General features: G+C 40.7%; 1 long non-coding RNA gene across 1 annotated transcript in view; it reads right to left on the bottom strand.

Moving 5' to 3' along the window:
* LOC309692757 overlaps window positions 1-10188 on the bottom strand; it is a 37266-nt gene extending 27078 nt beyond the window's left edge. The window contains exon 1 of the long non-coding RNA XR_014272435.1: window positions 9984-10188. This is a non-coding gene — a long non-coding RNA (uncharacterized lncRNA). The remainder of the gene's footprint in view (window positions 1-9983) is intronic.
* Window positions 10189-17704: the final 7516 nt, after the last annotated feature.

The raw sequence follows: 17704 nt of genomic DNA, 5'->3' as shown, positions 1-17704 counted from the left end.
AACTGGGTGTTGGTCCCAATCAGCCAGAGTTTCGGGTGAGTTCATTGTGAAACCTGGCACCACCTTATCATGCGAATTCCTGAGATCAGATGGCCCAGGATGTGAGTGGGCATTAAGGCGTCTGGGAAGGGATCTCAAAACTGGATTATAGATGGCAGAGAGTTGGTGTCGTAAACCACCGCCTCTGTTCAAAGATGGTCGCTCACAGTGGACATAGATGGCTTCTTTCACTCCTCTTTCAAACCATCTGTCCTCTCTGTCCAAAATGTGAACATTGACATCCTCGAAAGAGTGTCCTTTATCCTTAAGATGCAGATGGACTGTTGAGTCTTGTCCTATGGAGAAGAAGAGGAGAAGAGCCACCTCCACAGGACAAGACTCAGCAGTCCATCTGCATCTTAAGGTCAAAGGTCACTCTTTCGAGGATGCCAATGTTCACATTTTGGACAGAGAGGACAAATGGTTTGAAAGAGGAGTGAAGGAAGCCATCTATGTCCACTGTGAGCGACCATCTTTGAACAGAGGCGGTGGTTTACGACACCAACTCTCTGCCATCTATAATCCAGTTTTCAGTTCCCTCCCCAGACGCCTTAATGCCCACTCACATCCTGGGCCATCTGATCTCAGGAATTCGCATGATAAGGTGGTGCCAGGTTTCACAATGAACTCACCCGAAACTCTGGCTGATTGGGACCCACACCCAGTTTCACACCTTGGCTCAGGCGATTAGAGGATCATCAGGGGGTCCTTTTGTCCCTCTGTGGGGGGTCACTCCCACTAGGTTTATATCTGGGACTCTCCACCATTTGACCTTAGAACTGAAGAAGCTTCTCGGATGAGAGGTGAAACGTCTTCAAGTAACTTAAAGAAGTCCAGACGCTTTTCTTTGCAAGCTCCTTTGACTACGATGACCTGGATGACTGAGAACCTTCACAGACAATAGGCAAAAGTATTTAAATGCATGTATTAAGGCGCTGTACAATGTCTAGTCTAGTAGTATATTTATAATGGTGCTACAAATACTGTCTAATTGGCAATGAAATTTCAGTATAGTTTGGACCTCAGTTATGGAGGCCTTAGAAACCTGTCAGCAACAATCTGTGATGCTTTGGTCCCTAGCAAGTTGCCAGGGTTGCTGGTAGTTTGCATGGAAGATGCTGACTTGTCTGAAAACACTCCCAAACTACTCACAAAGTAAACAGAGACCATTTGCCATCTGAAGAAAGGCAAATGTTCTCTGCTTCAGTTTTACATGGCACTTTTTTTGGTTTTATTTGACTTTTGCTTACTAATCTGGTAGAACTGGGAGGGGAAAATATACTTTTTACTGGAAAACATAATATGAATGACCAAAAGAATCCATGTATACATGTACAAATTAATACATTATAAATACATTTGCTTTCAATACTTTATTTACTTTAAATAATAGTATACTCACGTGATAATAATGGAATATAAATAACAATAAAATTTATATTCCTAGCATTTTGAGAAAATGCATTTATTTATTTATCTAATGTATATTTCTGATTGTGTAAAAATTATCATTCTCATTATTTCTGACAGTATGGCTGATATTTACTTTTATATTTGCTTTTTGGGTTTTTTTTCCTTTTCTATTTGTGACATGGCCTGGTTTTCAAGAATCCTGGTTCAGTCTCTTACCCCCAGTGGTGTGTTAGAATTAATACGGAGTACGTGTTCAAATGCAGTCTCATCCTTACAGAATCTCCTTTTTATTATATATTGAAATAACAGATCTGGGAACAGAAAGAAGAGAGGTTATTGCTGACTGTGTGCTCAATAACAAACTTGGAGAAGAAGGAGCAGGAGGGCTTGAACTTTTGCAAAAAACTTCAGAGTACTTAAAGCAAAGGCCTTGCCCCTTGAAACATTGCCTCAAGATACACAGACAGCCCTAAGGGCATCTGCCTTTTCCAAGTTACACAATATGTCTACTTCCATTACTTTTTTTTAAATCCTTTTCTTTTTCCTCTCAAGTTGCATCCTTATTACTTTCTCTTTTTCCAGATGATACTTTTTGTTTTTGTTTTTTTCAAGGCTGCTCTGTCTGACATGAGTTCTCTCACATCATTTGGCTGCTGTCTCTCTCTTTTCCTTCTTGCTTCTTTTCTCATTTCCATTCTTTCACTCCATCTTTGCACAGCTGCCTTAAATTCCCCCAAAAACGACGCACCACCACACCCCAAGAGTCATCACATCGTATTGTGAGCAAGCGAAACAGTGTCATTAAACCATGATACAACCAGATAAGGGGAGGTCTATCCATGGCTCAGTATGACATGCTACAGTGGGGCAAAAAAGTATTTAGTCAGCCACCGATTGTGCAAGTTCCCCCACTTAAAATGATGACAGAGGTCAGTAATTTGCACCAGAGGTACACTTCAACTGTGAGAGACAGAATGTGAAAAAAAAATCCATGAATTCACATGGTAGGATTTGTAAAGAATTTATTCCTAAATTAGGGTGGAAAATAAGTATTTGGTCACCTCAAACAAGGAAAGTCTCTGGCTCTCACAGACCTGTAACGTCTTCTGTAAGAAGCTTTTCTGTCCCCCACTCGTTACCTGTATGAATGGCACCTGTTTGAACTCATCATCTGTATAAAAGACACCTGTCCACAGCCTCAAACAGTCAGACTCCAAACTCCGCCATGGCCAAGACCAAAGAGCTTTCGAAGGACACCAGGAAAAGTATTGTAGACCTGCACCAGACTAGGAAGAGTGAATCTACAATAGGCAAGCAGCTTGGTGTGAAAAAATCAACTGTGGGAGCAATCATCAGAAAATAGAAGACATACAAGACCACTGATAATCTCCCACGATCTGGGGCTCCACGCAAGATCTCATCCCGTGGGGTCAAAATGATCATGAGAACGGTGAGCAAAGATCCCAGAACCACACGGGGGGACCTGGTGAATGACCTGCAGAGAGCTGGGACCAAAGTAACAAAGGTCACCATCAGTAACACACTACAACGGCAGGGAATCAAATCCCGCAGTGCCAGACGTGTTCCGCTGCTGAAACCAGTGCATGTCCAGGCCCGTCTGAAGTTTGCCAGAGAGCACATGGATGATACAGCAGAGGATTGGGAGAATGTCATGTGGTCAGATGAAACCAAAGTAGAACTTTTTGGTATAAACTCAACTCGTCGTGTTTGGAGGAAGAAGAATACTGAGTTGCATCCCAAGAACACCATACCTACTGTGAAGCATGGGGGTGGAAACATCATGCTATGGGGCTGTTTTTCTGCCAAGGGGACAGGACGACTGATCCGTGTTAAGGACAGAATGAATGGGGCCATGTATCGTGAGATTTTGAGCCAAAACCTCCTTCCATCAGTGAGAACTTTGAAGATGAAACGAGGCTGGGTCTTCCAACATGACAATGATCCAAAACACACCGCCCGGGCAACAAAGGAGTGGCTCCGTAAGAAGCATTTGAAAGTCCTGGAGTGGCCTAGCCAGTCTCCAGACCTCAACCCCATAGAAAATCTGTGGCGGGAGTTGAAAGTCCGTGTTGCTCGGCGACAGCCCCAAAACATCACTGCTCTCGAGAAGATCTGCATGGAGGAATGGGCCAAAATACCAGCTACTGTGTGTGCAAACCTGGTAAAGACCTATAGTAAACGTTTGACCTCTGTTATTGCCAACAAAGGTTATGTTACAAAGTATTGAGTTGTATTTTTCTTATTGACCAAATACTTATTTTCCACCCTGATTTACGAATAAATTCTTTACAAATCCTACCATGTGGATTCATGGATTTTTTTTTTCACATTCTGTCTCTCACAGTTGAAGTGTACCTCTGGTGCAAATTACTGACCTCTGTCATCATTTTAGGTGGGGGAACTTGCACAATCGGTGGCTGACTAAATAAATAAATATCTATAAACTCAATAAATATCCATAAACTCAATAAATATCCTGACGCAGTGCACATTATAGCGGGTGATTTTAATCAGGTGGATTTAAAAACAGCTATCCCTAATTTCCACCAGCATGTGAAGTGTGCCACGAGAGGGGCTAACACCTTAGATAAAGTCTATTCCAACATCAAGAAGGGCTACAGGGCAAGACCCTTACCACATCTGGGCCAATCTGACCATTTATCCCTGCTCCTAATTCCTGCATATGCCCCAATCAGGAAAACTGCGTCGACCATCACTAAAACTATAACAACATGGCCAGAGGGCGCTTCTCAACAGCTACAGGACTGCTTTGACAGAACCAACTGGAATATCTTCCAACATCAAGACCTGGAAATGTTCACAAACAGTGTCCTCTGTTACATCAAACACTGTATAGACACTGTCACAGTAGACAAGCAGATCCGGGTTTACACCAACCAAAAGCCATGGATGACCCGGGAAGTCCAGCAGCTGTTAAAAGAGAGGAACAGCGCCTTCAGGTCCGGAAGCAGGGAGAGCTACAGCAGGGCTAGAGCCAACCTGAAAAAAGGCATTAAGAAGGCCAAGGCGGACTATAGGAAGAAGATCGAGAACCACCTGGAGAGTAAGAACAGCCGGCTGGTGTGGCAGGGTGTCCAGCAGCTGACAAACTACAAGTCCAAATCAGGTATGGCTGAAGGTGACCCAGCATTGGCGGAGGAGCTGAACATCTTCTTCACACGCTTTGAGGTCACTGCACCCTATGCCTCAGAGGAACAGCTACACCATACAGCCCACAGCAGCAGTACCATCATCACTCTGGAGGAGCATGAAGTGAGGCGCACCCTGCGGGCTGTTAACCCAAGGAAGGCAGCCGGCCCAGATGGCGTACCAGGACGTGTGCTGAGAGACTGCGCAGACCAGCTTGCCTATATTTTCACCAGGATTTTTAACCAATCCCTTGAACAGTCAAACGTCCCACCCTGCCTCAAGACCTCCACCATAATACCCTTGCCCAAGAAATCTCATATCTCTAGCCTAAATGACTATAGACCAGTGGCACTAACCCCGGTGGTGATGAAGTGCTTTGAGAAACTTGTGCGTTACCACATTACAGCAGCCCTACCCAGCAGCCTTGACCCACACCAGTTTGCCTACAGAGCAAACCGATCGACAGAGGACGCCATAGCAACAGCACTCAATGTAGCATTAACACATCTGGAGAGGCAAGGAAGCTATGTGCGTATGCTCTTTGTGGATTATAGCTCGGCATTTAACACCATTCTTCCATACAAACTGGACGCCAAGCTAAAAGACCTAGGGCTTCCTCACAGCACCTGTAAGTGGATCAATAGCTTCCTCACCGACCGCAGACAGAGAGTGAGAGTGGGATGTTACACATCTCCAGCCCTAAATCTAAGCACTGGGTCGCCACAGGGCTGCGTGCTTAGTCCACTGCTCTACTCGCTTTATACACACGACTGCACCCCCGCCCACCAGAGCAACGCCATTGTAAAGTTCGCAGATGACACTACTGTGGTGGGGCTCATATCTGGGGGAGATGAGTCTGCCTACAGAGATGAGGTGGAGCGGCTGTCTTCATGGTGCAAGGATAACAACCTTCTCCTAAACACGAAAAAGACCAAAGAACTCATAATTGACTACAGAAGACACAAGACAGAAATCCAACCACTAATCATCAGCGACGACTGTGTGGAGAGGGTGGCAGACTTCCGCTTCTTGGGAGTCAGCATAGAGGGAAACCTATCCTGGAGTGTGAATACCTCTGAGCTACTGAAAAAGACACAACAGAGACTGTACTTTCTGAGAGTGCTTAGGAAGAACAACATCACACAGAGACTGCTGGTGTCTTTCTACAGAGCCTCCATCGAAAGCATACTAACGTACTGCATAGGCATATGGTACGCTAGCTGCACAGTGGCTCAGAGGAAAGCACTCCAGGGAGTAATCAACGCTGCCCAAAGGACAATCGGCTGCCCTCTCCTCAAACTGAAAGACCTACACAGTTCCCGCTGCCTCAAAAGAGCCCATAACATCATAAAGGACACCTCACACCCTGGACACTCCATGTTCGAACTGCTGCCTTCAGGTAAACGGTATAGAACAACATACACAAGGACTAACAGACTCAAACACAGTTTCTACCCAATTGCAATATCATGTCTCAATGCTACTAAAAGTAGATGACTTTCATTGCCCCTGTTGTCATTTGTGCCCTTGATGTTGGAATGCTTTCAGACATGTTTTGTTGGATGCGCTAACAAATTGATTGAGTGATTGATTGTTTGAGTGATATATCAACTAGGTCGTATGTTGAGTGTCTGTATGGGGCCTTAGGCCTGGATTGCTTGGGTGTATCTACGGTATGAGAATACTGTATTTTATATGTATTTCTATCTTTTATATCCTATCATTATAGTTTTTAAGTATTTAATTATAGTTTTTAAGTATTTATCTTTTGTGATGTTGCACTGACCAGAGACATCTTTCAATTTCATTGTACCTGTGACAATGACAATAAAGAATATTCATTCATTCCTGACTAAATACTTTTTTGCCCCACTGTATATTTGTTGCTCTCACAGCAATAGGCAGAAAAATATATCAAAATCTTATTAAGAACAAAGCGTGAATGTTTCAGACTAATCTTTCTTCTCCCTTGTTATTCTGTTTTTATAAAATTACATTTTAAAGTACACAGCTGTTGACTTGAACACTTGCATCCCTCCTGCGGCTTGCATATTTTCTTTGCATGCACTCTCTGTCCCTCCCTTTCTGTTTGCTCTTCCACCCAACCTACCCACATTGCTATCTTCTACCTTTGACTGTTGTCTATTCTGTCTAGTTGCATCAATTTTGTTGTTCATTGTTTTTGTGGATGATGTGTCTGCATTTACTATCTATCAATTCTGTCTTCTTCTCCTTTTAAATGGTCTCACCTCTGTTTGTATCCTCATTTTTCCCTCTTTTGTAATCAAACTGCCTTAAAAGCCCATGAATCTAATATATCACATCCGCTGCCTTCCATTTTTTCCTCTTCTGAGCAACTTAGTTGGCACTGTGCAATGACAGATTTCTTGCAGTGCATCAATTAGACTTGTCACAGAGCTGAGCTTGGCTCTTTTCACCCAAAACTGTCAAGCTCTCTGTGATGTTTCTGTGCTAATTCACACACATACACACACACACACATAGACATTCCATGCAGAAACCCATGCACATAAAGACTTTCTTTATTTAAGCCTAAACCACGTAATGTACTCAGGCATATTGGCACAATCAAGTAAACCTGATTGCTGATCTTGCCTCTTTTTTTTTTCTTCCAAAAGCTATTGATGCCTCTATGATATTTTGTGATCATTCACATACACAGTAAAACAATGAAGATGAGCGATAACTTGAGCATAAGGAAAATTATGCAAATCTTTAAAAAAGCCCACGCTGCATGCCGTCACCAACTGGCCCCATCTATTTGTGCTCCAACATATAACTCTCAAACCAACTGACACAACCGGCTGTGCAACTGCAATACATGTAAAGAAGAACTGTGATACTGATAGAGGGTGGGTAGGGTTGTGCCAGTTCAGACACTGACACAAACATGTTGGCATATCTCACACCTTAAACACAACACACTACATTTGGCTACAGAAAAAATTAGAAGCATACTCCTGCTTCTCTCGCCCACACATAAACAAACACACACCGACTGCACTCTGCACATACATTGCACATGTATGTGTTGAAGACCCAATAGTATATGCACATGATTGGGAACCTATGTGGAGCTATGCTCTGACACATTCTCCCTCTCCCTTTTGACAGCCCAGCTTGTGTTAAGCAGCCTACAGAGAGCTGGTGTGAAAACAGCCGGGCGAAGAGTTAAATGACTGTGGGATTTCTCCTAACGTCAGTAAGAAACCCCCACTGGTCAGCAAAACCTGCTTGCACATGTCAAGCTGTCTTGTTAGCCAACCACCTGTGTAGGTGTGTGTAGGTGTGTGTGTGTGTGTGTGTGTGTGTGTGTGTGTGTGTGTGTGTGTGTGTGTGTGTGTAGGTGTGTGTGTGTGTGTGTGTGTGTGTAACTGTCTGGTCATCAATCCAATAACATGTATGTGTGCGCAAGAAGGCATAATGCTGTGGTAAATCAGTTGGTCGGATCATTTGTGGTACAGGAAAAGAGAGGAGCACTCAAGCATATTTTACAGAGACAACCTCAGCTGAACAGATAAAAGGAACAAAAACCAACAGCTTTGCCTTCGACTTTGTTTAACTTTTAGTTCCTTGAACATACATCACTTATAAATGTGCTAGACTTATTTTCATTAGTTCATTATTCATGGGATCACAAATAACATTTTAATATTGCACTTATATATAATGTCTTGAGTTTACATGGGTGAATGTACTGGGTGAATCTAGCAGCACTGTGACTTGTAGCTTTTATGTCTCAAGCTCATGTATGTGAAAGCGCAATTCTATGCAATTTCCATAACACATCCAATTGCATTTTTTTGTTGCTCGACCTTTTTTACCTGGTAAATACAAACATAATTTTCTGGCAAAATGGGGTGATAGCAGTGCTTGTATCTCACAGAGAATAAGATTGCAAAATTATATTGCTGCTGGCAACTACCAGATATGGATTTGTGTATTAACGTTGTGTATTGTAAAGTAATTTACATCTCATAATACACCACACAGAACTTTACAAGAAGGGAGTACCCCTTTCCCTGCAGTGTGTAAATAATAAATAAGTACACTGTGGGCTACCACAGCTGAATGAAACAATCCATATGAAAGAGATGAAGTGGCTTCTTGCTGGGATAACATTTCATTTCAGCAGACAAAATCTATACAATGCTTATTTAAATTCATATGAACTTTTGACTGCTGACTAATTCTCATTTCTCACATTCCTGCAAACTAGGAACTTCCAGCAATGTTTGATTAGACAGATGGACTCAAATCCATCACTAAACAGATGGCATAAAATTGTTTATATGAGCAGCTACTGAAATAGCCCACAGACACAAAAAGGCCATCTGGGTACACGTGGGGTTTCCAGCATCGAACCATCTTTCATTTTCATTTACTATCAGAGAATCTAATGTGGAGGTCCCCAGCGGTGTTTTACCAGTGAAGGAAGTCCTTGAGTATTGCATGCAAAGAAGTGAATATGATGATAGATAAATATTAGTTAAAATGTGTGTTATTTTCACATTTCTGGCCATGATTCCTGTCAGTCATAATGAGCAATGGGAACACACAAACATTATTGCAATAAAGTCCAGATGGGCATGGAGCACTGTAAGCAGTGGTGGATGGTAGGTTTAACTATTGTACACAAGCGAAGTTTTTGCACTAACTTTTCAGTTGTGTTCTCAGATGTTCTTTATTGCATATCACTGTTCACTGTATCACTGTTTGTTATTTTTTCCTAATGGTTATTAACTTGAGGTTTGTTTCAACTGGTGTGATTGCATGCCTCTCATCATCGTTCCACCAATTTCAATCATGACACCACTGCGCTAGCGTTCAGTAATCAAATTAGTGAATGCTGCGTTATTAATATCACTAAATGAAATAAAAACTCAAGTGAGATGTTACTATCGAGCTTAAGGCAAAACCAAAAAATCTCACAGCAACGTCTGCCATCACACTTCTTCCAGACACACATGAAGAAGTATTATATAATATTTATCGTCAAACTAATTTTCATATTAGACAAAAGTTAGCCAAGCAAATATAAAATGCAGTTTTTAATAGATTTTTTTGCATTAAAGGAAAAAAGGAACACAGTTGATCCAAATCTACCTGGACCTATGCAAAAAACTAATTGACCCCAGTGTCACTGACAATGATTCAAAACACACCAACAGACAAAAGGAGAAAGGAAAAACAAAATGAAGGTTGTGAAGTGGCCTATCATGACAACACGTCTTTAAACAGGCTGTTCATCCTCAAAAACCCTCCAAAGTGGCTGAATTAAAACAAAATTCAAGACACAAAGGGGACAAAATTCCTCCACACCAATGTTGCCTACTTACACACGGTGTCACGGTTTGCGGGGCAAGCCGTGTGGATTTGTAGTAAGGACCCAAAAGGCGGAAGCTCTGGTGCAGGTGAGTGTTTATTTACAGCAGTGGGTACAAACAGCAACGGGGTGTGAACATGAAACCGAAACCTAAACTGGGTAAACTAACAACACAAACCAGGAATGACGGTGCAGGGAGGTCCGGGGAAATACATACAGGGAGACCAAGGGGAAACAACACAGACAAACCAGCAACTACTATGACAGAAGACACAACTTAAATACACTCAGAGAACACAGGGGGATTACATACAGGTGGGAACACAGCTGGGAGTAATTAACATGACGAGACTAGGGAGGCAAACTGAAAACACTCACATAAGACACAGACCTTCACAATAAAACAGGAACTTACACATGAAAGGACACAAACTAAGAAACGCGGACTAGATACAGGAACACACGGGCAGAACAGAGTAAACACTAACCAGAGGAAGAACAGAACCAAAATCGCGAAGAGAAAACACAAAACGCTGGGTCAAAAGGACCCAGGATCATGACACACGGTTTATTGCAGTTCTTGTTCTACTGCAGTTCTTATTGCCGAGGTTTGGACAACCAATTCTCTTTTCACAAGGGTCAGGAAGGTTTAGACCCTTTTCCCCTTAATAAATGACATCACTTAAAAACGGCATTTTGTATTTACCCATGTTATCCCATCTGACACATGAAAGTGTGACAAATGTGCAAAAAAAAGAAAAGAAAAAAAATCAGGAAGAGGGCAAATACATTTCTCTATCAGTATTCTCAATAACACTGTCTACACCTGCCTTGCAGGTTGCAGTATTGATTGCACAAGTTGATAATTTAAGGCCTGGAGGTGTATCGACACATCACAGGCCATTGTATTATTGGATGCAGCATAGCAATGCTCATGAGAAACCAGATTCTCTAGACTGAAAAAGCTTACTCAACAGCTCACAAACTAAACTGCTTTGAGCCAGTGCGACCATCATCACAGTAGCCAGTGAATGTTGGAGACAGTGATTTTAATTGCAGATTCCTTTGAAATACAGGTCACACTAACCTGTTTTGTTTTGGTCAGCTGTGTGTTTGCATAGAGAGAATATTCAGCGTGATGGAGCCCCCCCCGAGTTTCCTTTGATGTCCCTTCCAAGTGAGACGATGAGTGACTGTTCATAAAAGTCCGGCTCATTTGACAGTTTGTGTTGTAAGAGATGGACAGAGAAAGAGCAGTATAGCATCAGGGCCAGCATATGGCTATCTGATCTTTCACCGTGGACCAATCTGCTGAAACTGTGGGAGCTTGGATGTGTTCACTGCATGATCCATTTCAAACACCTCAGACATCACTGAGTCATTGAGCTAAGACACACACCACCAATAGTAGTCATGGTATTTCAAGGGAAGACTTCTCACTACATGCAGTTACTCTGCAGTGTCAAGCAGCAATAAAAATAAAATTAAGCAAACAGCTTGTGAAACACATATTTGTTTTAGTACCGAGTGCTATATTAAGTACATCCAACCAATCCAGAGTTTTAGCGGATGTTTTGCCTTATACCATAGCTACTATAGCTACAGGATAGTTAACAGAATAGTCAGATACAGTGCATTGATCCTCTTATTTAAGTGAAAAAAGAGTTTAGAGAGACATTTCAACAAATGTCAAACTGTCCCTTCAAGAAATGATACAGAACTCACTGGCAGGGAATCAGTAAAGCATATTCCCTGCAGTACTCGTCTCATTTTTGTACAGATCGTAGCAGCCCCAATCTGGACAGAGACAAACTTGATCTTACATAAATCCCTTGCGTTTCAGCTCTGTACAGAGCCAACACAGGCATGCCAGCCACTGACAATGCTTAATTAAATATTTGCAGCAAATGGTCCCCTATCACCGCTGGTTGTGAAGTGCCCAGGTGTTCATTACTGACAAATTCAAATAATGACCTGTTTCATGAAAGAAAGGGAGAAAAAAGGCTGTTTAGACACACTTTGTTTTTTGTTATCATTTAAGTTGGATTAATCTGAGCTTTATGAAGAGATGGTGATCATGTGAAGGAGGTCCAGATGGGTTAATGTTATGCGTGGTACCCTTGTGTTTTCTCCCTTTGTCTTCTCTCCTTTTTTCCTTGCCTCCTTCTGTACTCTCTTACTTATCACCTTAATTTTTCCTAGGTGTGAGTAATAGATGAGTTTTTCTGCCCCTATTTAAAGAAAGCAGGGTAAAGATCTTTCTCTCTAGCTTTCTTATTCAGCATCCTACTGCCTTTCTTTGTCTACCTTTGTTTTGCAGCCACAGGAATTGGGCAACTCACAGTCGTGGACTTGACCATGAACTCCTCTGTATGCCAATGTATGCTAGAGTAGTCTACGCAAAAAGAGAGTAATCCCAAGCACAAAGAAAAATCTAAGACAGTGGCAAATAAATAAATAAATAAAGACAGAATCCAGACCTGATCGAAAGGTTGTGTAATAAATACTGACACTTCATGTCACTTCATGTTGTATATCTCAGGTTGCATGTAGCTAATTTTAGGAATTAGATAGTTATCTGTGAAAACCTCAGATTTAAAAGGCGTTTGTGTACTTTTATTGTACCATGACTATTAGTCCTGTGCTGCTTTGTAGCATTTCAATCGAGAGCACACGGTGATGTCTTACAGTTTATCTGGTAATTTGCAGTAATTTTGTTATGTGTCACTCTTTGTCCTTGGACCACTGATGGAAATATTTTGGGAGCATATGTAGACAACACTAGCATGTCATTGTGCCAGAGTGATTTTTGGTTGGCCGCAGTGTTTAAGGGAAATTTTCCAAGTTGTGTAGTTTGTTTGATCTAGGACTGATTTATTAGTACTTGATGTACCACCCTTGAGATCAACTGATGCAATGCAAAAGAGCTCAATTTGGATGATTTTGTTTCTGGCTCAACTTTTGAAAAGTTGGTAGGGTATACCAGAGAAGATCTTAGTCATTGCTGAAAATGTACATGTTCCTCTTGGTAAACATGACAAAACGGCGAGCCAAGGGATTCAGCTGTTCTCTGCTGGTGCCTTTGTGTCTGGTGCCTTAACAGTCACATGAACTTTATTGCTCTGTGTTAGGCTGTACATCACTCTCACAAGGCGATCCATACCACGCCTTAAAGTGTTTAGTCCAAAAAAATTTGGAGATCAGTGTGATTGCTGAGTGCCATACTGAGCTTTCTGCTTGAAGAGGCAGGAAAGTTAAGGCTCTTCCTCAGTGTGTTATACTTAAACATTACTTATTAATGTATGTATATGTAATAAGTTAAATATACATTTAACTCACGTGACAGAAAATTATGCAAACACTTCCTCAATTAGGCCACAGTTGTGCTTGAGCATGATACAAGACAACCGTGCCACGAATACACCCTTGTTTATCCATTCATGAACAAGGATCTGTCTCCAAGAAGCGGTTGGACTAAAAACACAAAGAGACACATCTATCAGAACACGATAATGTTTTCATTATCCTCGGTGAGTCCACTTTGTGCAAATAATTCATCATTATTTCTTTAAATCAGTTCTGAAGGGCAAGCAGGAGGGTTAATATGATTCTTCATTAGCTGTTATCAGGAACACGAGCTGAGACGAAACACGTTTTGATCGCATATAGATAGTCGACAAAAGTGATACAGAGAAAGCTGCAATAAAACCCCTAGAGATCCCATCATATCTAGAAGAAGTGCACTTACACAACCCTGAATTTTAAGCATACTGTATACACTCTCAGGCATGTGTAGATTCTTACCACACACACTGCATGGTAATAAGTCACTGCAATGAAGCAATTACAGAGAGTGAATCCTCAGAGACTGAGCACTGTAGCCTTCTTGTATGAAGACTAAATTCTCTCTGCTGGGATGTTCCACATGTTACACATTGCAATATCATTATGATTTTGTAATGTAACACAATGCAACTACCTTTAAAATACCAATTTTTGAAACCTGTATAACAGTCAAGGCGTTCAGATTACCTTCACATCAATTACGGTGTAGGAAACTGCATTTCAACACATTTTGTCTAACCTTTGCAGCGTAGTAGTGTTCACTCCCACAAAGGGGTTGCAGTGCTTATGTGGGTAAAATGGAATGGGGGCATACCTCTGTAATAGTTACTTGTGTGTTTACAAGTCCATGGCCCATTTGTTCCACGAGGACAGGAAGACATGACATTGTGAATGCATCATGTTTAACCAGGCATGAGGAAAATGAACCGGGAGGGAAATCCCCTTTAGGCTAACTCCCATTCACTCCCATTCACAGCTTGATACAGTCATCAAGGTGAATAGAAAAAATCATTGTGCTAACTGTGTGTATGTAGGTTAACTGTAACTATTCTTGTCATATGTGCTTATCACATTAACATCTTAACAGTGATAAACAGTAGCAGTATAATACTTTATAAAATAGTATTATTTTCAATAATGAATACCTTAACTTTTAGTATTTTAACTATATGATTTTGCCTAGATGAAATTTTGAATGCAGGGTTTACTCCTACTGCACCTTCAGTAGTTGAGAACTTCTTCCACGGCTGAACAGTATACGTGCAGACTGTACCTACAGCCTACCTTGGAGACTTTTTTGCATTTCTAAAACTCATCCATCAGTGAATATGTGCTGCTTCACTGGGACCTCTTTCTCTTCCTTCTCCTTATTTTCCCCTTTTCTTGTTGTCTTGCAAGCCCTTTCTCCTGATTAACTCCTTTATGTTTGCACAAATTATCACTGTTGTGGATAGCCTTCCCGCATAATATTACAGTGTCTGACCTTTTCATTAACAAGCAAATTATGCTGCATTTCAACTAAGGTGCTTTGAGGGCAGAAAGGCCGGGTTCCAATAATATTGTTGTGGTCATCAGTTAGCACAACAATATTAGTTAGTTTTTAGATTTAACTAGTTATAATGCTGATAGTAAGAAAACTGTCCATGTCTAATGCTAATTAGTGACTACTACAGGTACTCAGAGAAATAAAATGTAGAAATATTGTATACCTTACCTTAGCTTTAGCAACATCAGTTAACCATTATGTGTTTTCTTGCTTTTGACTCACTTCTCACTTTCTTTTACTCCACTTTTTTTCTTTGTCGATCTCTATCTGTCCTTGCAAACAACATACTTGGGATATATTTCCTTTATCTAGATTCACTTACCCAAAGAAATACAATAAGCAGTCACATGAAATTGGTTATCAGCTCACTAACTTAACCCAGGGTTCCCTCTGCATGCTCACATCGAAACAGGTAGCGTTGGTGTTATCTGACCAGTATCAAACATGGTGAAGTGTCCTGGCAGCAAAATGCCTGAAGCTATATTATGGAGAAACTATCAAGTGGTTAAACACAGGATGGAGACAAAACACAAGTTCAGTGATTGTGTGTGTCTGTGTGTGAGACAGGGAGAGAGAGAGAGCTGTATGAGGGCATGTGCACGTCCACGTTAATACAATTTAACCTATTTCAAGCTGGTAAAAAAGCTGACTGTGTAAGTTAACAGACATCAATATTACTGCTCGGTCATTTCAACACGAGAGAGTGTGATGGATTATAATTGAGTACTTTGTAAAAGCTTCAGGTTTTATTCCTTCACAGGCAGCCGCTGCGGTGTTTAACAATCTCAGAGTAAGTAAAGAATAAATATAAAAAACATAATTCAAACATCAGCTTAGACTGTCTGCAAATTTTATAGTATGTCAAAAAGTACAAATAGTCATCCAGTTTAAGGATCATATATTAATTCATATACTAATTTCGAAAATTGCAGCCAACAGGGAAAAACAAACTCATGGAATAAAGTTACACCAGTGAATCTTTATTTCTTACTGATGCTGATCAGGGAAACAGAGACATTAGACACTATTAAAAAACCTTTCGACCCACCTGCTAGCTGCCCAGAGTGGTCTGAGCAATTATCCAAGAATAGTGATGCTACTTTCTGGTAAATGGATTGGTCAGTGCATGTTAATTTGATTTTGATTTTGAATCTGGAATATAAACTTGCTCCAAAGCAGGGTAGGGTCCCAGCGTAAGTTACCATGGTGATATACCCCAGTCAGAAGTAAACCATCTTCATAGTACAGAAAACCCAGGGTTAACCCTGAAGTAACCTGAATAACAGAAAATCCTGCTTTGTAACACATGACTCTCAAAATCTCTTGAAACTGAGATTTGTCAACTTTGTCCTGAAGTTTTATGCAAAGCTTTACCTGTTTACCTTTGGAAATTCAACACAGATTTAGCACTTCAGGTGAATATACTGGGAAAGCCCATCCTTTTCACAGACTGAACTACCAATAATAATAATTAAAAAAAAATCTTTGTCATGTGTCATGCATGCTCAATGTCATACTTTATTAAAAGTGCTTTGAAATTACACAAAGTGTGAGTCAGAGTGATAAATGGCCATTTAAATGAGGTTGGACGTGGGGGATTAACACAGTCTGTTCAGTTTCTCAACCTTGCCAAAAGAAAAACACCCAAGTCTTCACCAAGTACCATCCCTAACTCTAATCCAATCTTTACCACTGAAACAGGTGGCCCTTAGCTTCCATTGGGGCAACTTGAAGTCACTGTGAAGATTAATGAATTGATGTCAGTAATTAATGTTGGCATATCCAAATAAATGTGCATCAACACACCACATCTAACGGCTTAATAAAGCAGGATAAAGACATCTCTTGCTAAAGAAGTGGTGTATTCCTTCTCTTTAAACTTATACACTTCACCTATAAAAAAACATACCTCATAAAAATAAATTTCTCCCGTCACAAAATATTGATTTCTGCTCATCAACCTTCCAGCTTCAAGCAAGGTAGTTGCCTAACAAAAAAATCTTTATAGAATATATTAGCTGACAATACATTATACATTCAGCATTGCTGGGAGCTGAAGAAACATGATGATATTTTACGTTTGCCTCTGCCTCCTTATTCATTTTTTTTTCTAAGACAGGGAAAAAAGTGTTTCTATGTGAACCAAGGTCAGTGTAATTCCTAATAAATTCATTACTTAACATACAAGGGGGAAAAAAAGACAATTCAGATAGGTGCCCTTCAGAAAAGAGAGATCAGCTGAGGATGGGACATCCAAAAATGTGTATGTATTAGAGCGGGATCTTTGTACACTTTTCTGTATATAGTACAGCAGTTAATTAGATAATCTCAAGAAGGAATATGAAGTAATAGGTGGCAAAAATTAGTTAAGAAGCTCTTTGATTCTTATCAGGTCACTTTCCAGTGTACTAGTCAATATTTGAAGTGATATACTTACAGTATTTGCTTTCTTGTCGGTAATTAGATCACATTGTCAAGTATGTAGCAAGTACTCAAATGGACTCAAATAGTTAACACATTCTTGGTACCATCAACTACTCTGTCTTAACCCCTGGGGGTAACAGCCAGTTGTTTTAGAGCTTCCAATCTAGCCAGCAGATATCATGGTCAAGACATTGTTTGTTCGGTCTGGGTCATCATAAAAAACAAACAAAAGAAATTTAACAAAGAATATGATGCTAATTACACTAAAGCTTATGAACTCAGGTAAAAATTGATCTGGTGTTTGTGGAGGCTGTTTGAGTACAATGAACTCATTGTAATGCTCAAAAAGCCAATGTGAGATAATTTGAGTTTTGAGACATAGCATCCTAATGGAAACAGCAATCTGAAGATGGGTACAC

This window comes from Aulonocara stuartgranti, assembly GCF_965226115.1.
Source record: "Aulonocara stuartgranti genome assembly, chromosome: 17".
Lineage (NCBI taxonomy): Eukaryota > Metazoa > Chordata > Actinopteri > Cichliformes > Cichlidae > Aulonocara > Aulonocara stuartgranti.
This window is presented reverse-complemented; position numbering and strand designations above follow the sequence as displayed.